Source organism: Podarcis melisellensis (genome assembly GCF_964234715.1).
Source record: "Podarcis melisellensis genome assembly, chromosome: 5".
NCBI lineage: Eukaryota > Metazoa > Chordata > Lepidosauria > Squamata > Lacertidae > Podarcis > Podarcis melisellensis.
The window spans coordinates 42,464,978-42,487,329 of NC_138537.1; the positions used below are offsets into that span (position 1 = coordinate 42,464,978).

A 22,352-nucleotide genomic window follows, 5' to 3' on the forward strand; every position below is an offset into this window, starting at 1 on the left:
TGCCTTTAAAGGGGAAGCCATGGCATTTGTAAGTTACAACAAAAGGGTTGCCTCTATAGGGCATTTCTCCATGTGGTGTAGCTCTGTATTCCTTCCATTTTCTCTAGGACAGAAAGCAAGACTAGTGCCTCACATGCATCCTGTAGACCAGAGCGAAATATCTGATTCCAGTGTGCTTATTGAGTCACTTGCCTTGCACCAATCCTTCCATGCCTTTCTCCAAATTCCTTCAATTTCCCAGAAGCAGACATCCTTCTTGATTTTTTTTTTTAAGTGGGGGGTGGCTATAAAATGTGTGATGCAGGAAAGCCAAAGCAGGGGTGGGTGTGTTTAATGATGGTGTTGGTGCTGGGTGTGATGTCTCACTGCCACAGCTGGGCCTGCAGGGTTGTGTTACGCAGTGCATTGTGTACCATATGTTGACTTCCATTATGAAAATTCTTGTACGATCAGGACACTGCAGTAGTTTGCGCAAATAAATGTGCTTGTGTATATGTTATAAAGCTGTTTCCTATGAAGCTGCAATTCATAAACAACTCTGCTTCAGAAAGGACTGGAAATGTTTAGTTTTGTAAAGGTGTTGTGGTTTCGCAGCTGAAGATTGGCTGATAAACACGAGTCCCTGGCTTCTCCGTTGGTATATGGCATGGTTCACTTGCCAATGCCATTTTGATCCCACCCCCTCAAGGAGTATTTCAGGGCATCCACAAAAATAATATATTGGCTTTTCTCAGTGTAGTAGTGCTGGACATAGTGATAGAAGGCCCTGCAGAAGCCCATTTGGCTTTCTTGGAGAGATTTCACAGTCTTTTTCTTTGTTATAGACAACAGTCACTCATTGGGTTAATAAGGAGAACCCAGAAAATGTTCCTCCCATACAATTCTTTCCCATGTTTTCTCTGCTGTTTGCTTTTTCCTTTCTTCATAAAGGCATTTATACCCCACCCTTTAGAAAGAAAAAAAAGGCCCTTGAAGCGTCTTACAAAAATCAGTACCAAGTTCTTTCTCATTGTGGTTTTTAAAAACTGGCATATGAAAATGTTCTTTTGTTTTTTTCTTTGACTTCCAGTGCAGTTGCAACACAAACATTTCAGCGGTTGCTATTGTCTCACCTGGTGCAGAAAAGTGGTCTAGAACTTAGCTGGGGATAGTACGAAGTCCTGCCTTTTCTGCATTGCTTGCCTTGCAAGCTACCTGCTTACTCTTCTTCCATTACCTGTAACACAATCCCTAATGTTATTATTTGTCCAACAGTTGGCATTAGCCCTTTTTTTGTTTTGTTTCACTCATTAAATTTTAATTTCATTTTATTTATGGCACTTCTCAGATTTTCCAAATTTGTAAAGCGGATTGTGGGGGGGTAGGATACCTGACACTGCTCACTAGTTCTGTGCCAGGGACTGGGCAGCTCTAATGTGCCACCCACTTCCACCTTTGCTCTCGCATTCCAGGACGATAACAGTTTGGAACGACAGTGATAATCCCACTCTCAGCTGATTGCAGAAGAGCAGCGCCGCAATAGCACTAAAGAGCCATAATGAAGAAGCACCTTGGGTCATTGCAATGCTCTATTTGCATTTTCCCACACCTGCAAAGAATAATTTTACAGTGGCGTAGCGTGGGGGGTGCAGGGGGGGCCGGCCGCACCGGGCGCAACATCTGGGGGTTAGGGTTAGGGGGCGCAAATCCACGGGTTAGGGGGCACAAATTACTTGCCTTGCCCCGGGTGCTGACAACCCACGCTACGCCACTGTAATTTTATAAGTGGTTTTTCCGGAGATAGGAATGCAAGACATAGAACATAGAAAGCTGTTGTATACTGAGCCAGACCATTGGTCCATCTAGCTCAGAAGTTGCACTGACTGACAACGGCTTGCTAGAATTTCTGGCAGGAAGTCTTTCCCTGCTCTACCTGGAGATGCCAGGGATTGAACTTGGGACCTTCTGCATACAAAACAGATTCTCAGCCACTGAGCTATGGCCCTTCCCTTTTAAGGCAGAGGTGGAATCCTTCCCTTCCCATTACTTTCGCAAGTCAGTGTTACAGCTGATGGAGACTCTATTACTGATTTCTGAAGGTGACTTTGCACAAGAAAATGGGAACCAGGTGGCCAAAGACACTTGGTTAAGTGGGTTTGCTCTGCAAAGGAGATGCTACTTATGTACAGTCGTATCTTGGATCTCGAACGCCTTGCGACTCAAACGTTTTGGCTCCTGAACGCCGCAAACCTGGAAGTGAGTGTTCTGGTTTGCGAACATTCTTTGGAACCCAAATGTCTGACATGGCTTCCGTGGCTTCTGATTGGCTGCTGGAGCTTTCTGCAGCCAATCGGAATCTGAGCCTTGGTTTCCAAACATTTTGTAAGTCAAACAGACTTCTGGAACAGATTCTGTTCGACCTCCGAGGTACGACTGTATAATGGCTCATATTGCCTCAGAATTATTCTGTGTTCTGAGCCCTTCAGATGGGACAGATATACATCCATCAAATATAAGTAAATACAAATAGGTTATGATTGCTTTGTTTCCCTTCTCCTACAGAATTTAGAACAGGGGTCAGCAAACTTTTTCAGCATGGGGCCGGTCCACTGTCCCTCAGACCTTGTGGGGGGCCAGACTATATTTTGAAAAATAATAAATGAAGGAATTCCTATGCCCCACAAATAACCCATAGATGCATTTTAAATAAAAGCACACATTCTACTCATGTAAAAACATGCTTATTCCCAGAACGTCTGTGAGCCGGATTTAGAAGGCGATTGGGCCAGATTTGGCCTTAGTTTGCCTACCCATGATTTAGAATATGCTTGAGCAAGGGAAAGGGAGAGAAGCAGTCTGTTGTGGGAGCACTATAGTGGCAGAGTGATTGGAGCTGGGGGCCAAATAAGCAACTTGGGTAGAGCTCAAAAGTTCTCCCATTACCCCTGGAAGCTCTAACCAAAAGCCTCTTTGGTTTCTGAATTTTCAGCAGTCTTTCTCCACAGTTGTGAGGACCAGAAACATAGGATTTAAAGTGCTCCAGATATCCAAATGGCCTCAGAGCACATGCACAGACCCTGATTCCATGACTGCTGTCTGACTGGAGATTGTCACAAACCATGTGGCCAGTGTTAGAAACTGGGATAGAAATGGCTCTTGGGACCCGGGTTGTGGGCGCCTAAACAGAATATCTAGTGTGGCCATTTGGGGGGGGGGGAGTCGGCAACGCTTTTTATTTATTATTTTGATAAGCATGAACTAATACGTAATTCACATAAGTGACATACTGTTAATGTCGTATTTTTAACATAAATTGTTAATACATGTTTACAATAAAAATATTGGTACTCTACTTCAGTTTTCAAAATGCTACTCTTTATTACTAAACTCCTTGACGTATTGTCTATCCTTAACCTTAACATATACTTTGAGCCTTCAAAGCACATAACATTTCAGTAAACCTTGAGTTTCAGCCAGGCGCAAAAAATGGCACCCAGATTTTTGAGGTGCTTGCAAATGGAGAATCTTTAGATGCAAAATGCACCTGGTGCCCTGCTAATTTCAAACCCTGCATGTAGCCAGGAATGGCTTCTGTTGGGTTTGTGTGTTTGAAAAAGAGGGGTGGCGGCGGCTGTTCAATAGATATTTGAAATTCCTCCTTTCTTATGGGGTTATTCAGTACTGTGAATACTTCCCACAAATATCTATTGCTGCTAAAGAGTCTGAGAATTTGCTTCATGCTATCTTTCTGCTCCTTTAATCCAGGGTCCACAGCTAACAATCCCAAAGACCCCATATTATCTTTAGGCTACTGTCAGATGCTTTCCATGAAGATCAAGGTGCTACTAAGTATAAACAATAGGCAGATGTTGCCTCTGACTCCCAAGGGATTATTGCTGAAGGACATTCTCTTGTGCAATTCACCACAATATTTAGAATTGGAAAGTATTCTCTTAACACTTTGGAGTAACTGGTCAGGGATGCTTGCATGGCAAATGCAGAAGTTCGTTGTGAGTGGAAGAAACAGGGCAGGTACCACATGGTGGCTTCAAGGACATTAAGTATAAGATGGAAGAGGCATCAGTGGTGCTCCTTACTGGAGCGAAATGCACTGCTGGCCAGAATGAGAGTATTTTAGTAGCATTATAGCAGCAGGAAATTGGGTCCTTTTAGTAGACACTTGTAGAAAGACTAATCTTGCTTGTGCCAAGAAAGAGGTGGCAATGGACATTCCCAGTGGGGAGAGGAAACCACTGCAGTAGCAACTTTGGAGTCACAACCTGGAATTTAATGTACAGTAGATAGAAACACAGTTGTGTGCTGATTACATGGAGATAAGGCCAGAATGCAGGTACATTCTCTCTGTCTCTGCCTGCCTGCCTGTCTCTCTCACAGAGAGAGTCTTTCTCTTTTCCAAGCTTTTGAGTAGGTCTTGATCTCTGCATGCACTTGAAAACTCCATCCTTTGCAAAGAGAAATACATGTTTCACTCGGGTAGCCTTCCTATGGCAATCTCTAATATGGAAAATGTGGGTGTAGCCAAACAAATAATCAGAAGTATTTGTGGGATCTGTTAGGTCCAGATGGGTCTGTGATTGTCCATCTGCTCCAAGAGACATAGTCAACAGAGGAAGCCACTTTACACTGAAGCAGACCACTGGTTAATCTAACTCAGTATTGCCTACCCTGATTGGTAGCTGTCCTCCTGGGTTGCAGGCAGGGGACATTCCTAACCATTCACAGAGATGCCTGGGACCTTTTGCATGCTCTATTATGAACCATGGTCCTTCCCTCGACATGACTAGGGCTGTATGATTAATTCTGTTGTAGAGTAACCAGGAACTGGAAAATTCTACATAATTCATGGATGTGAAAGAACCTAGGAGATCCATGAAGCAGATCTTGTGGAAATTGTGGAGCCTCCAAACAGGATGCCAGATGTGACTTCATGAGGGTGGAAACAGAATACTGAACTAGACTTAAGCTAATGATGCTACTGCAGTTCCAGTTTGTCTCAGCAGTGGATGCTGGAAAGAGATGACAGGATGCAGAGGGAACTGTCTTATTGTCCAGGCTAGGAAGGGGCGGAAGATGCTGGTAGGGATTGTTTTCAGATGAAGATAGGAGGTTCTAGGCAGGGCTGTTGCTGCACCTGGATGCAATAAGGGTTGGCAGTGAGAAGCAGTAGTGAGAGATTGCTGGATGGAGCCCGTGGGTGCTGAGTGGGGGCAGGAGCAGCGGATGCCTGGCGGGGGGCGAGTGAGGTGCTGTGTCATACTGGGCCATGATTGGTGCTTTCCCTGTGTGCACTCAGAACTGAAGCAGGAGTTAATTGGGAGCTGTCACATGCTGGGTGCATGTGAGCCCTTGCCAGCCACGCTGCGGCATCTAGCTCTGCTCTGCCGCTCGGCTGCCCAGGGAATTCACCAGCCAACCAGCTCTGAGACAAACACAAAGAAACCTCCGTGCTGCCAGCCTGGGGGCACACACTGCGCAGCCTGGGCATGCACCAGCCTTGGGAATAGGGAGGGGGCAGGCAGGGCCTTGGAGGGAGAACTGCAGGGGGCAGGATATGCTTCCTACTGGGGCAGGCTGGGGCTGGAGTGAAATTGGAATTCCCCTCCACCACCCGGCCAGCCCTCCTGCCGTCATTCAGACATTGCTTTCAGCAGGAAGAGTCTGCTGCGTCTAAACTCACTCGCAGCTCCCTTCACAATCAAGCCATCTGCCCTGCATGTTTTGAGAGAGGAACTTTCCTAATGCATGCGCTCTTCCTCCACAGTCTGTAAGATGGAGCTTTTTTCTTGCAATAGCTGGGGAGGAATTACATGTCATGCACAACTGCACATAACAAAACACTATTAGGGTAAAGTAGTTTCAGGAGGGAGGCTGGTTCCAGAGAAGAGGCAGGGAGGCATGAGGAGGAAGTGGGTGCTTAACCCTTCTCCCGGCTGTCATTTTTCTGTTGCAGCTTCTGCCCCCCCCCCCCCGGCCACTATTCCTATGGGCTTCCGGACACATGTTTGCAAGGGTGATCTTGCTTTTGGACCAATGTGGGGCAGCAGCAGGTCAGGGGAGTTGCATTAGGAAAGTGTCAGGAGGGGGAAGTGCTAAAGACACCCCCCCAGTGCTCCAGTTTGCCTGCCCACCCCTGAAGGTGCTTTGCTCATGAAGTTTTGTTATGTGTTTTTTTTTGGGGGGGGGAGGGCAACATGTATCTCCACCCTTGCAGATGACATTGGTAAGTTTTGCCATGCGGCCTCAACATACACACTGGAAAGGAATGGAGTAGAAGACAGCTCTAGCAGTGCTCCTATGCAGAGATTAGGGCAAGGGGCTTTGTGAGTCTTATACTGTACACGATTGCATGTGGAGGGAGACTCCGCATTAGAGGTAACATGCAAGTTGGAAGACCTGTGTGAGGAAAAATCTGCACGTATCTTCTGCCAAGATGCGGAAGCAGCATCCTGCAACCCAAATAAGCAGGTTGCAGTTACTTGAGGTTAATTTAGGAAGCCCAGTCAGGAGGGCCCCCCAAAGATACCCTTGCTGCTGAAGAGCAGCTTCTGTGGAATATGAAAAGATGCATTAGGCACTCAGCTGCAGGTGAGGCGCTGTCTGCACACGGATGCTGAAGATACACGAGGCTATGCAGGGCGTAATGGAATAACAGCAGGTGGTGGTTTAGACCGGCTGATGGGATGACAAGCCACACCTCTAGATCATGTCCCACATAAGGCACCTGAAGGAATAACTTTTTTTTTGAGTCAAGCCTTTTCTCTTCCTCCTCACATGGATTTCCCTGGCATGTTTCTCCCCCTCTCCACACCTTGTGCTTTGCCTAGGACTGTGCACCCCACCCATCCCCATGGTGCCTGGGCACCCATCCCTGTGAAATGAATCCCTTCATGGCTTTGGGGGGGGGGATCAATTAGGCTCCTAAAGGAGGTGAGTGACGAGTATGATTCTCTACTTGTGGGTGGGCTCCGTTAGGTATCCTCAAGCTAAGCTGCCTACTTTACTGGCTGTTGCTTTTTGCACACCATGGTACGGGTGCAATTGTTTTGCCTGGTATATTCTGTTAGGGATGTTCAGCTGCCAAAGATGCTGTTTTACTGGAGAGGTGCGCAGACCTCAGGCTTTCAGGGTCCATTTTGTTTTCCACTAGAACCCACCAGCCAGAGCCAGGTGAATAAGAGTGTCTCATGCAGGTGGCTGAGAATTAATTGGCAGAGGTTGCCTTTGAGCACATGCTCAGCCCAGGAATTTTATCAGAACCAGAACCAAGTTCACATCTTTTCACACACAAAAATCACTCCTGGTCCCTCATCAGTGGGGAGGGGGGGGGGCTTTGTTGTTGTTCTTGGATAATTGGGAGTTTTTGCTGATCTACTCCAAAAAATCCAAAGATCTACCCCTAGAATCCAACCTACTTTCTGCCCACCTATGCTTTACTATAAGTGGTTATCATCATTGTTAGGTCCCTTCCACACTTCTATGATAAATTCTGTACACCCAGTTGGTCATAAGGGTGGCCCAGGATGCAGCTTTCGTTTGTCTTCTGTCCTGCTGGAGGGAGGGAGGGCGGGCAGGCCCAACAGTTGGATTGAAAGCCTAGTGTTAACTCTAGCAGATCTTTTCGTCTAGTCTGGAATAACCCTTTGGTTATGCACCAACAGGGTCACTAATGTGGGTTCAGATCCACTCAGTTCACTAGAATGAATGAACAGCATGTGGTGGAAAGCATTTGACCATGTTTTTAGCATTTTTAAACTATGCTGGCTGCTAGTACAGTGAGCTAAAGTGTTAAGAGGTAACTACTCTACATTTAGTGATCTTAATTATGGGTCTGTAAATGATGGTGGGGAAGTGCTGCCACCCTTTCCTAAACCTCAAATGCTCTTAGAAACATAGGATGGGAGTTGACCTAATTGTCACCTAGTTCATTTCTGCTCTGGGACATGATATTCCATATCAGCAGTGTGCCAAAAACTGTCTATATGTATACATACATATATACATAAATGTATACATACATACATACATACATACATATGGAAACTTCAAGGCAGGTTATTTAAGCATTTCACACTTTTACAGTTATTAAAATTCTTTCTTACATTTAACCTAATTTTCTTCCTTGTACTTTAATAAAAATTCTTATCTTTCTTGCTGCTGAGGCTGAAATGATCACTTTAGATCATTTTAGACAATACAAAACAGTGAGCCTATTCCCACTCCTTTGATATTTTCCTCAGGCTTGAAGATACCCCATTGATTCAGCCTGTCCTAAGTGTGATTTGCATTCTATAAACATTTATCTGAAGTAAGCACCACCAAACACACGTGAACATGCACAGGATTGCATTGTCAGGCTGCAGTTCAGTGCACCATTATGTGGGTGTGAGCTTTGTGTAACCCAGTAGGACTTTTTTAGACTAATAATTTTAGCCTTTGCAGATCAAGGACCCACATGCAGAATATGTTTTGCATCTCCACTCATCTCTCTCTCTCTTTTCAAAAACCCTGAAAAGAATTGTGGTGGTATGACTCACTAGTTAAAGTCAGATCTTAGGCCTTTAATCATTTTTGTAGCTCTCTTCTGACTCCTTTCCATCTTCTTGTCAACACCTTCCTTGAATTGTGATGCTCAGAACTGTTGCCTACATGTGAGCAATGTATTTTTCCTGGCCTCAAAGCCTTGTCCTTTGTGGTTTTCAGAGACTTTCTGAGCTGGAGTTTAACTTTCGTTAGCTGGTAATCTAAAACAAAAGCCCACCATGGAATAATTTCCTCGTGTGTGATGCACATTCCGACTTCCATTGCATCTGTTTCCCACCCATTCCTTTTCATTGCACAGAGTGTTTAAATTCTGCATAAACTTGCAGTGGAGCCTGCGATTATATTGTGGGAAGGTGTGAACAAGAGAAATTGCAACCTGAGCATAATTCATGCTTCATACAGCAAAATTACCAATACTTTGGTCAGAATCTTGCTCAGGATGCATTCCTCATGCCTGTTTCCCTCCTAAAACTGTCAGTGTGGTTCAGTGAGGTCAAAGGCAGAGTGGACTTAGCTTTGTAACCTCAGCAACTTGACCCTTCCTGACCCAGAACATCCCATAGGGGATTTAAAGGGGTGAGGGGAGGAAATCTCTGTTTACAAAATCCAGTTTGTGGGTACTTTGACTGCAGGCTCGTCCCCAATCTTGTTCATTTCCCTTCATCTACCAGCATGTTGCCAGAATTGCCTGGTTTCCGAAACCACTCAGCTTTATTCAGAGCTATTCATTTATTAGCTGAAGTTGTCCTGTCATAGACAAGTTGGCTGAGGACTAAGAGCCCTGCTTTGTTCTTTCCTAGGGAAGTCCTATATCAGGGGGAGCCAACACAGTGCCCTCCATATGTTGTTGGGCCACAGCTTCCATTATTGCTTATCCTTGGGTTTGCTGGCTGGGGCTGACGGAAGTTGTGCTCTACAATAGTGTCCTATACCAAATTTAATTGAACTGTGAAAAAGACTATAAACTGAAAGTAGAGATGCTGTATATACTACTTCTTGTTTTTTTGTTTGTTTTGTAACACAATAAAATCTTTAATAAAAACTATTTATTATTATTTTAAAAGAAGGGCACCACTTTGGCTGCATCTGCCTTATATAATCTAAATCATGTCGATGGAATTTGTGCTCTGTATGTTCTACATTGGTCTCTGTGCACATGTTTCCTGCCAGTTTTTGGTGAGACTCTCTATTGGTTTTATTCATGTTCTAGCAACACAGTATTTGCTCCGTAGTCATTCTGGACAGCGACTAGGTGTCAGCCACGTTATTGCTGATTTAAATTCTCCTCTCTTCACCTGTAGGTTGGGCATTCCCAATAACAGAGTCTCCACCAGCAGGGAATCATGTCTTTTACCACGGAATATATGCAATAGTATTCAATAAATAAATTTAAAGGTGACAGGAAGACTAAAGAGACTGGGTAGGGATGTGCACCTCAAGGATTGGAATGTCACTCACTCAAAGAAAGAATGAAAGAGGGCTGGAGAAAGTTGAGGAGTGAGTGGTATGCTTGGATTCTGCTGTATGTGCACTCTCATGCTGATAGGATAAAGGATATGGGTCATCCTACATATTTCTTTTGGTCTGGATTGGATTGGAAAATGGATGGGCTGAGCCCAGTGTGGACTCCTAATCTTTATTACCCCTGCTGCAAAATGTGAGTAATAACAACCTACCTCACAAAAGTGTTGTGGGTGGACATGGTACGGACTGCAAAGCTGCTGGCAGCAGAAACACTGCAGCCCAAGGGAAAACAAAAACAAAACAGCTCCTACTCATTTTACAGCCAATATGAAGAGTTCTGGAAAGACAGCAGGAACTCCCTTTTCTCTAGCCCAGCCGGGTGTTGAGTAAGATAATGCCTTTCAGTTGTTCGTTCTATGTGCAAAAGCAAAAGCTGTGTTAAGCTATGCACCTCTATTAATATGTGTATAAAAGAGGCCAAGAGAAGGATGTGTTTTAAAAGTTCTTCCAGCTGTGCATCTCATTGAAGATCACATCTCATACAGTTGGAGGCTATACCTTGGGTTACAGACGTTTCAGGTTAGACGCTTCAGGTTACAGACCCTACTAACCCAGAAACAGTACCTTGAGTTAAGAACTTTGCATCAGGATGAGAACAGAAATCGTGCTGCGGCGGCGCGGCGGCAGCGGGAGGCCCCATTAGCTAAAGTGGTGCTTCAGGTAAAGAACAGTTTCAGGTTAAGAACGGACCTCTAGAACAAATTAAGTTCTTAACCCGAGGTACCACTGTTTCTAAATAACCTAGCCAGCCACATTGGTCTTTCCTGTTCTGTAGAGAACACCCACCCATGAATAAGTGGCTCCCCCACTGCTGGTAGAATGTGTAAATGGCAAGAAAAACTAACACTGATGCAGCTTGGATTGTTCAGTTCACACTGGGCTTACCCAGCCAATAGCTGTTGCCTGCCATAGCTCAATGGTAGAGAAGCTTGCTTTACATGCAGAAGGTTCCAGATTCAATCCTGAACATATCCAGGTTAGGGCTGGGAGAGAAATCCTTGCCTGAAATCCTGGAGACCCACTGCCAGTCAGTGTAGACAGTATTGTGCTAGATGGACCACCAATAGTCTGACTATTGGCAGCTTCCTGTACATTGCCAGTCCTGTTCAGCCTTGCTGCCTCCCAAAATTCCAAGCTCCCGTTAGGGCTTAGTTTTCACTGAGATGTGAACCTGTGTTTGGGCTGTACCACTTCAGAATGTAGGTGGGGGCGCACATGACTGAATGCTGCTCCAAACAAAAAAGGGGTATGTGTGATAATAACTGCCCCTCCACAAATATGTCTAGATGGCAGGGGGGAAAGCTAGAAGCTCCTCATTCTTATGATTCCTGGAGGACCCTTAAGGCTTCTACCTCTTAAGGCTTCTCCCCGCCCACCAAAAAACAAAAACAAAAAACCCAACAGCAGCTGGGGCTGCTAAAGCCTTTCAAGATATGTAAAAAGGAAACACTCTTCTGAAGATCCAGAACTCTTAGCTGACTGGCTTAACTCCATTAGATGCTCCCCCCAAATGTGTGCTATTACAGCATCTCCAAAAAAAACGAGTAGACTGGGGATGAGGAAAGGAATTGGAATGGCATAAGGGGGAGAGAGGACAACTTGTACAGCAAAACCAAATGAAAATGCAGACACCTGAGTCCCAGTTTCAATTTGCAGAGGGTTTTTTTCAGAGGGGAGGGAGGCTGAGGATCCTATTTAATAATCAAGGTGCCAACTGCAGCGTGTATCTGGCCTGAGACAATCCAGAATTGACAGTTGCTCTTGCTTTTTAAGTCCAAATCTTCAAGGCAAATGCCATAACTCTTCCCTTCTAGGTATAGCAGCGTGATCCTTTCATCTCTTGTCTTGGATATTTCAGCTGACCAAGTCTGTGAGCAGTCCTTTCCTTGCTAGAGGCCAAAAGTGTGTGTTTGCTGCTTTTGAAACACAGGCTCTTTCCAGCAGCGTAGCTTCTGGAGAAAACTAGATTCACAACAACTAGTGTCCAGTGGGACTGGTAGGAGAGAAGGCAGGGAGACTAACAGCAGGTGGAGTCGGAGCCAGTGAGAGGCAGAGTCACCCCATGGCTGGTTGAAAGTATAAGGCAGGCAGGCAGGGGGTAGCTGAGGGCAGACTGCAGTTGGTAAGGCAGTGCTCCTTTCACTCATATTGACCAGTCTCCACTGACAATTAGATTGTTTCCTATACAGTGGAACCTTGGAAGCCAAATGCCTTTGAATTCAAACATTTTGGCTCCTGAACCCAGAGGTGATTGTTCCGGTTTTCGAACGATTTTCAGAACGTCCGGCGTGGCTTCCGCAGCTTCCGATTGGCTGCAGGACATTCCTGCAGCCAATCAGAAGCCATGCTTTGGAAGCTGAACGCTTTGGAAGTCAAACAGACTTCTGGAACGCATTCCATTCGACTTCCAAGGTATGACTGTACTTGTATCCTGCTGGTCCTGTAGCAAGCTCAGAGCAATAGTTTAACCCCACGATAACCCTGTGAGGAAGATCTGGCTTGTAGAGAGTGACTTTCCTGGTAAACTTCATCCTGAGTGGGGAGGCGATTCCAGATTTCTCTTGTTCAAATCCAGCACTCTGCTGCATCACACTGGCTCTCTAGAGAAAAACAAAGAATAGTTTTGTAACTGCAAGCAGGCTCTAAATTGCTTCCTGGCTGAGAGGGGCCGGAGTGTTATGGAGTGCTCCTGTTCTCAGCATGGACAGCTTCATTGATTACCGGGGAGGCTGAGTGGTGGCTGTAGTGATGAAGAACAGAATTATTTGCCTGAGCCATGGGAAGCAGATACCGTGGTTTGCTTCAGGATTTTTCTGCACGTAACTTCTGTGACTCTTCTTCCTGAGGAGCAAGCAAAAAAAAATTCGGGTTAGAACATTTTACTGTGGTGCTTATAGAGATCAGGGTAGAAGGACAGAGGTACACACTGGTCCAAACTTCTGGTATTATGCTGACAGGTGCCATTGGCCATTATGAATGAAACAAATCCCCATTCTCTGCCTCTTAATGGTGAAAGGACCAGCTCAGTGTATTACCAGGAACAGTGTTGAGGATTGTGTTGGGGCTTTTACCTCTTTAGTGTCAAGAGCTAACCAGGAAAAATGTCCATAAAAACACAGTTGCAGATGTGGTGGCTGTGGAAACTGTGCTTGTTTATCTGTGATGTTGGTGGATGAATTTGGCTAATCTCTCTTCATGTTAAAATACAGTTATTTCTAATCAGTAGAAGTGTATTGGTGTGGTTTCGCAGCTCACTGTGCAAGGCAAGCCACCCAGGGAGCCCGTTCTTCTTTCTCTCTGTGCGTGTGTGTTAGAGAGAGAAGGTGGAGGAGCTTGTTTAGGTGTGAGGACAGCTCATGATGGTCACCTGTACCCTGCCATCAGTATTTCTCATTCACTCTTTTTCTTGCAAGGCTTTTGCAGGATCAGTGGTATTGGACACAGAATGCAAAGCATCATTCCATCTTAGATGTATTTCCTTCCTGGGATTTCCCCTGCTTTCTCCTAGGAAAAAAAACCTGGTACCTAGTTGGGATGAGTGTAATCTGCTTCTCCTAGCAAAGCCACTAAGCATTTAATCCTACCAGCCAACAGAGCTTCCCCAGTGTCCCAGTTTAAACCACCAGCCTTTTGTGTGTCTGGCAAATTCAAGTTCACTTTCAGAAGTTGACTCTCTACCAAGATTAACTCAATAGTTCCCTCTGCACAGAGAGCATCACTCACTTCTGCAGCAGGCACATTCCTAATAAATGTTAGCTGTGTTCAAGCAACATGAGCTCCAATGTTCAACAACATGGGAGCAAGGAGGAGAGCCACAATAAGTAGCCCCATCCCTAGGGTGGCATGTTCCTCCCCTGACATACAGGTGAATGTCTATAGGGAGGGGTGCCTTCACAGGTATGTGCAAAGGTCCTTTCCCTACAGACTTTTGTGTTGTACCTGCAGATGTTGGGGGAGGAGGTAGGGCTACTTGGTCATATAAAATAATATAATATAATATAATATAATATAATATAATATAATATAATATAATATAATATAATATAAAAGGTAAAGGTACCCCTGCCCGTACGGGCCAGTCTTGACAGACTCTGGGGTTGTGCGCCCATCTCACTTAAGAGGCCAGGGGCCAGCGCTGTCCGGAGACACTTCCGGGTCACGTGGCCAGCGTGACATCGCTGCTCTGGCGAGCCAGAGCCGCACACGGAAACGCCGTTTACCTTCCCGCTGATAAGCGGTCCCTATTTATCTACTTGCACCCAGAGGTGCTTTCGAACTGCTAGGTTGGCAGGCGCTGGGACCGAGCAGCGGGAGCGCACCCCACAGCAGGGATTCGAACCGCCGACCTTTCGATCGGCAAGTCCTAGGCGCTGAGGCTTTAACCCACAGCGCCACCTGTGTCCCCTATAATATAATATAATATAATTAATATAATATAATATAATATAATATAATATAATATAATATAATATAATATAATATTATAATAATATAAATGTATTTGGTTTAACAGCTCACTGTGAATATATATATATATTATTTTTATTAAAGATTTCTTAGTTTACAAAAATGCACGTCTTCTTTCAAGTTGTGTTTTCTACAGATCAGTTTCATTTGTTGGGAGACATTATTATTGCATGCAGTATTGGGTCAAGAAGAAAAGAGGGGGAAAGAGGAGGAGGGTGGAGAGGTGAGTGGGGTGGGAATGCTTCTCTTATTCTATTTAGGGGGGGTTGTGTCAGTGTCACTTGTGTTGGTCCACTATTGTTGAACATTGGAACTCATAAACACCCAAATACTGTAGGACTTGTGTTACATTTTTGTGATTCTGTTATGAAGTGGAAACACAGCAATATTTTAATCATGGAAAATTTCAGTGAGGCCTGTATGACGCAAATACTTGAACTCTTGGGCAGCATTAGTATTTGTTGCCGAGTCTTTGCAAGGGACAGTTTCTGAAGCTCAGGCGGGTTGGGAAACGTTATCTGCCACCACCACTGAAGCCAGTGGGGAACAGCAGCAACTGCAGCACCATGATTAGAACCTGCTAAATGTTTCTTCCAGCTTGGAACCAGCCACCTCAGGCTCAGGAAACAAGTGGAGGAAGATGGAAGAATTACCTATTCAGTAGGGAGCTATCTGTTTAACTAGGCAGAGTCCCAATAGGCTGGATTGAACTGCACCCTCCCTGGGGAAGGAACTGGCAGGAGAAACTCTATTCCTGATGCATTCAATATGCCCCCCCCCGGAATCCAGATGCTGGAGCTAATGGAAAGGGTGGGGCAGTGCGCATGTCTGAGCCACTGTGCATGCAAGTTAGTTAAGAGTGAGCATCTCTGTATTTGTGCAAATACAGGTATGCGTGTATACCAAATACGTTTGCACACTTGGAATTCTGCAATTGATATATTTGTTATTTGTGTATCTCTGGTTTGCTTGCATTTGTGCACATTTGGGCTTTTAGGAATGGCAGGCCTTTCTCCATAGAATGCATATTGATGCCTTGGAAAAGCAGTAATCAGCAGCTTCATCTTGACATGCCGAATCTAAGGCATGTCACACACACGCACAGCGTTTTCCTCCTTTACAAATTTGCTTTGTGCAAATCCTGAGGGGGGCTCAGATAATCCATGGTTATCACCAACCCATTCCTCCTGAATTCTAGGTTAAAAAAAATAAATGTGTCGCTGAGTGGGGGAAATGCTCCCTTCCTCGGCCAGTTGCAAAAAGAGCCCTGCAGATCCTCCTTATTGCCCAGCAACTGAAGGAAACCACAAGTCATGCATGCAGGTGCCTGATAAGCCTGCCTTCTGCAGAACAACTCTTGGGAGAGGGTGGGGCTGACTTTGCTGCTGCCTGTCCTCCTTTGCCTAAGTTGCTTTGTACAGTTCCACATGCTGAAGCCATGCTCAGGAAAGGGGCCCTACCAGATTTCCTCTCCAAACGCCAACATATAGCAGCCAAGGCTCCCGGTGATGCCCCAGTCCCAAATCCCCACGTAACCTGGGCTATTTTTGCTGGGGGTTGGTCTATTGATATCATAGGCTGCCATGGTGTTTCTGCCAATGTCTCAACATGCTTACTTCCATACTTTAAAAAGAAAGTGAAAGCAACCTGTTGTTACTAGTAGGTGATCATATCTCACCTACACACAGACGTGTGTGTACACCATTGCCAATTGTAGTGCTTTGTAGCTAATTTGCATCTGATTGATGTGGGCATGTCATGCTGGTGCAACACAATTGATCCTCTGCCTTGTGTAGTAACAATATTTCATATTCAGGAAACAGTTTCCTTCTATGCTGAATCTTGTAATCTTGTACAGTGGTACCTTGGGTTACAGACTCCAGAACCCAGAAATAGTACCTCGGGTTAAGAACTTTGCTTCAGGATGAGAACAGAAATCGCGTGACAGTGGCGCAGCGGCAGCAGGAGGCCCCATTAGCTAAAGTGGTACGTCAGGTTAAGAATGGTTTCAGGTTAAGAATGGACCTCCAGAACGAATTAAGTTCTTAACCCGAGGTACCACTGTATAGGCTTCCAAAGTGTAGCCTTCCACCACCGGTGCTGTTAACGTTCAAAATCTTAAGTCAACCACTAAAAGCCATGAGAATGACTTCAGAAATTCTAAACGCACATGGATATCTTTTTTAAAAAAACAGTATTTAATTACCAGTTCCTGACCCTTTGATGCATTATTCCATTACATTTTCAGCCTTTTTGTCTAGGGATGAAAGAGGTGATTAATCAATCTAAAATGTTACCTTTTTTTTTTTTTTAGAAATCAGGTTTTAATCACTATGGGGAGGATGTTGGAAAAAGTAATTTCTGTACACTTCTTGACTCCACTTAGCAATATAGTGAAGATAATTTCCTCAAGAAGGAGTGATCTGCCTGTTTTTGTTAGCAAGCAAAAACTGATCTTGATTAAATACCCTCAACATATAATCCAATATGGCTAATTGAAAGAAACATACAATAAATGCTTCAAGCAGTTGGAGACTCTGTTTTCTTCAAATTCACAAAAATTCCTTAGTTTAACTATGTGCTCTCAGAAGAGATAGTGATGGTGGCTAACTTGGATGGCTCTAATACAAGTTTGGCCAAATTCATGGAGAACACGACTGTCAATGGCTAGTAGGCATGATGGCTATCTTGTCGCCCCACTGTTAAGGCAGTATGCCTCTAAGTACCCATTGTGGGGTTTCACATGGGAAGAGTTCTCTGCACTCAGGTCCTGCCTGTGCAGGCATCTGGTTGGCTACTGTGAGAACAAAATGCCTGATGCAGCAGAGTTACACTAGGAAAGGGTTAAGAACAACAATTTGTTCATTTCCCCCTTCCAAGTTCATTGACTTCCATTTTTCTCCAAAAGATGTCCCAAGCTTTACCCAAAGCCACACAAATGTCTCTAGACACCTGGTTATAGCGCCAGTTATTTGGAGGAACCAACTTGCTTCAGTAACTGATTAGTTTACATGTTCAAAGGATGAACCTTGAATGTGAAGTGAGCTGAAAGTCTAGCATGGTCACTCTTTCCTTTCTAGCACAATTTAAATAAGATAAAGGTTGTTATCTGTGGTGGGTGGAGTCCACAGTTTCCTAGAGAAGCACAATAAATTGTAAATGGCTGAAGAGATTCAACTAGGGGGGGTGTTTGCTCTGCTGGCTGGCTGGTTGCTGTAAGAATAACCCCTGCCCAAGAAGCATCCACTTCTCGGAGTTGTGCAAGGCTGTTGGTTACAAACAACTCCCCAGATAACAAGCTTGAGATGGAAGAGTATATTTGGCAAACTCTGATAAGCAACTCAGCTCCTGTAAAGCATGTGGGAAGGGGTAAGTGCCATGCTTTGGGGTCTGTAGAGTTGCATGGGGTCAGGATTGGGACAGCTGTAGGCTATGTGGCTTGTGAGTAAGAGCACTTTTTGTTCTGAAGGGGGTAATGATGCATTACTGTGGTGCATTTCCCCCTTCTATTTATTCCAAACAGGCTGCTCCCCCTCTCCTTCTCAGCCCTTTCTCCTGACTTGTTTGTGTGTTCCTTGTTAACAAGAGACTCTGATGGACCGTAGTCATCTCCTTGGCCTTTTGTTTGCCACTAAAACTCACCTACAGGTGAGAAGTGTCAGAGTATTAGTGGGCCTGTCTGTGGCTTTCTCTCTTGCTGTTTGACAGCAGGGTGGTTTGAAGAGCTGTGGAACAGCTGGCCTGTGCTCTTTCTGTCCCTTCCCTAGCAGGAAGAGAATCACCGCTGCATGGAACTGGTATGCACAGATGTAACATGAAACCAGAAGGTTAGGGTAATGCAGAAGTTATTGGTCTGCCAGAAGCCACTTCAGTGGGACTCTGCTTGAGAGTTGTGAGCTGCATAGTGCTAGGTGTGTGGTAAAGGTAAAGGGATCCTGACCGTTAGGTCCAGTCGCAAACGACTCTGAGGTTGCGGCGCTCATCACACTTTATTGGCCGAGGGAGCCAGCATACAGCTTCTGGGTCATGTGGCCAGCATGACTAAGCCGCTTCTGGCGAACCAGAGCAGCGCGTGGAAACGGCGTTTACCTTCCCGCCGGAGCGGTACCTATTTATCTACTTGCACTTTGACGTGCTTTCGAACTGCTAGGTTAGCAGAAGATGGGTGTGTGGTAGTTTCTAGCAAAAGGTTTTGCTGGAACAGACATCTTTCTGTAGGGTTTTGGTTAGCAAGTAGATTGGCTTGCCAGCTAATCTAGACTCCAAAACTAGAGTGATCGCTACTTCCCTATAGGGATAGCTGCTTCCCCTTAAGAGGGCACCAATCTCATGGGAACCTCAAGAACACTTTGGGTGCCACAGGCCTTCCTAGCTATCTGCTAGAGCAGCCTTCCCTATCTTGGTGACCTTCAGATGTTGTTAGACTCTAGTTTTCCTCACCTCCAGCCAGCGTGGGTAATGGTCAAGAATGATGGGAGTTGTAGTTTAAAATGTCTTGAGGGCACCAAGTTGGAGAAAGTTGCACTAGAGCATTTTTATGAAGCATTTTCTTCTCTCTGCATGCTGTATGGCTGTTTGTTATTGTGATTTCTCCAATTCCACCAACCGTGTCCACTAGGCTTGATGTCACTGAGCAGCTAGAGGGCAAGGCTGTGTGTTCCCCACACAGTTAAAGCACTTTCAAAGCACCTTCTTTCCCTCAAAATAATTTTGGGCACTGTAGCCTGTTAAAGGTTGTTGGGAATCATAACTCTGTGAGGGGTAAACTACAGTGCCTAGACTTCGGTGAGGGAAAGAATGTGCTTCCTCCAGTGTCCTTTAATGTGCTTCAAATGTCCAGGTAAGAGTGAACCAGTGGAAGTTTCGTTGGTCAGTGGGCCAGTTGGAAGTTTTCCTTAACCTGTATTTCTTGCCTGGGCAACAAATCCAGCTGCTGAAAATTAATATAAGTATCCCTCATAGGAAAAATAGTTTCTACAATCAAGCGGTGTATATATATATATATATATATATATATATATATATATATATATATAATATGAAATAACAAATAATAAATAAAAATTGTACCCATGTTTACTCAGAAGTAAGTTTCAATGAGTTCAATAGGGCTTACTTTGCAGTGGGTGACTATAGCAATGCAGGCTCAGGAAGTCAACTTAGGGAGCAGTATAGTTGTAGAGAGACACTTGAAAACTCGTCTCAGAGAATCACATAGCAACACTTGCTTCTTTTTCAATGCCAGCTTCATGTTCAAAACCAGCACCACCCAGTGAAAACCAAAGGATCTAGGCCAATCTACCGAGAAGTGCCCCTTTAAGTGGCATTTTTTTTAAAAGGGAGAAATCAGTAAACTGTACCAGTGTTCTATTATGAAAATAATGGGCCATAGGCCAAGTCCTTGTTAGCTTGTTTGATAATTCCTTTGCTGGTCAAAATGACCTCAATCTCAATTGTCAGGGGGAAAAAACCAACAACAAATCAGGCACAGAGCCAACACAAAAAATATTATTGACTGCTCACAATCTTTTATTGGGATCACCTAAATGGAGCTTATGGTCCAGTTGGAGAATCTCTGGTCTATTAGCTTAGTGCAGGAATCAGTGACAGTTACAAGCTCTGTCTAAACGTTTTCAAAGTTGTAATCAGAGCAACTTTAAAATAATTTCCCTTCTGTCTCAATGACTGGTTCAGAGACACCTGATGTCTCTTCCAGTTATCTTCCAGGGGCAGTGCAGGGCCATCAAACAAATTAAGGCATGCTTTCCGCCTTTTATTCAGGTCAATGTGCATTACATTATCATACAATGCAAGCACAAGAATTGGTTTGGGGTCAAACTTCAGCATCCTGAGAATGTCATCTTCTTTTAAGTTTCTAGCCCTTAAGGCTGCAAAACAAGACTTGAAAATGCCCTGAACATCATATGAAATCTCAGAAGGCAGAGGGGGAGGAAGACAGGAATTTCAGTAGACAAGCAAAACAGATTTAACACCTGGCATAGCTCTTTGTTCCTCCCTATGGCTAACAGAAAAGGAGTAGATTGTGCAAAAAATAATAATAAATCAAATTGATATTTCATGATTTTATGCAGGCCACTTCATTTGGTTACCTTGGTCAAAAACAATGATTTATTTATTTCTAGACAGACACAGTCTGTTTATTATATTGTGCTACCAACAAACAAACAGAAGAGATCAAATTATTCCAGGTTGCTATATGCTAAAGGTGCCTGCAGGGCAATGAAAAAGTTGGTAAAACTAGCTTTGTAGTCCTGTTGTTCAGAATACTGTCATGCCAGGAATCTGTATGTAAAATCGGGTAAGTTTTTGTAACCTAATAGAATCCAGCTGGAGCAAAAACTGTCCGTAGCTGTGAACCCCGCTTGAGGCCCTGCTACACATGAAGTAGCCACATGTTCCTGTATAGCACAGGAGATAAGCTGAGTGGCACCCATAGCAGAAGTGTACCTGGGTACTGGGAACGTAGCATAGAAGCTGCCTTGCTGGGGGCAGCTCTTTGGAAACCTCATTGATCAGTGGCAACAAAAGAAATGGAGATCAAATGACTGTGGACTATTTGCCTGTGGAACTAGGGCTAGACTAGAGAGGAAGATGAAGGACTCTGTTTAGCAGGCCCTGAAGGAAGCACTTAACTGCCTGAAACAAGTGACAGGAAACACCTGCTCAGCTGTGGCCTTTGCAAGGTGCAGAGGTCCCCCCCTCTCCTCCTGTGACTTCGCATGCCAACAAGTCCTGGAGTAGACAGCCTGCCTCTCAGATGAGGGCCCTTCCCCACCGTCACACACACACAGCCCCAGGATTTGTTGGTGAGTAATTGTTTTGGTGCTTTCTCTGGAGTTAACCAGTGTCCCTTCAAGCCCCTCAGGGTCCTACACATAGGATCTGGAAATCTGACCCAACCTCCACCCTCCATATTCCCTAAGGCGTTCTAACCATCTTGGCTATCTAATCTTGGCAAAGCCCCAGCGAAAAGGACTTAAGTTTCTGAGCAGCTGTGTCTCTCTTCTAACAAGGGGAAATGCTCCTCGTCGGAGAGCGGCATCCGTTGCCACGTGGTTGGATCAATGGCCGTAAAGCTGTGTCTGTGTGATTTATATCTCCCAGAGCACCAGTGCTAGCTGCACAGAGTACAGTAAAAAGGGGCTGGTGAACTGTGGCACATGAAAAGACTGAAGAGAGAACTGCAGGAGTTGAGAGAGAGGGGGGGGGAGGTTGGTTCTTGTGCTGCTGGACTCCTATGTATAAAAGGTGGAGGGGATCTTCCTCCTCCTCCTCCTCCTTCTCTTCTTCTTCTTCTTCTTCTTCCTGTTAAAATATGTATAGTGCCCTTCGTCCAAACATCACAGGGTGGTTCACAACATTAAAATACAAAATGAGAACACAAAATACACAATACCTCCCACTGGACTTCCGCCAACCACATCCCAGTCCTGCTTCAGCATCCATCCAATTCCTCTTTAATTATTAACTTGACTGGAACCAGAACCAGCTGGAGCTGCTGCATCTTTGTGGACCTGCTCCAAAGAGGGATCGCTGAAGGTGAGGATGCGCTGCAAGGCTGCTGTAGCATAAGGGTGCCCTAAGTGAGCAGACGGGAGAATAAAATGCACACACAGGGCATGTTTTATTTCTGCCTACCCAAAGGTTGCTAAAGATGTATTCCTACTAGAGGATGTGTTCCTGTGACATGGACTGATGCTGCTAAAAAATGATATTGCTGACCCCCAAACCTACCAGTCTGCAGGACTTAGTGGTTTTCACCCTCCCCAAATACATGTGGGAAAATTAGTCCCCCCCCC

General features: G+C 44.8%; 1 protein-coding gene across 2 annotated transcripts in view; it reads left to right on the plus strand.

Moving 5' to 3' along the window:
- The window catches only part of LDB1 (LIM domain binding 1), a 60,285-nt gene that overhangs the window by 3,473 nt on the left and 34,460 nt on the right, over positions 1-22,352 (plus strand). The window lies entirely within an intron of this gene.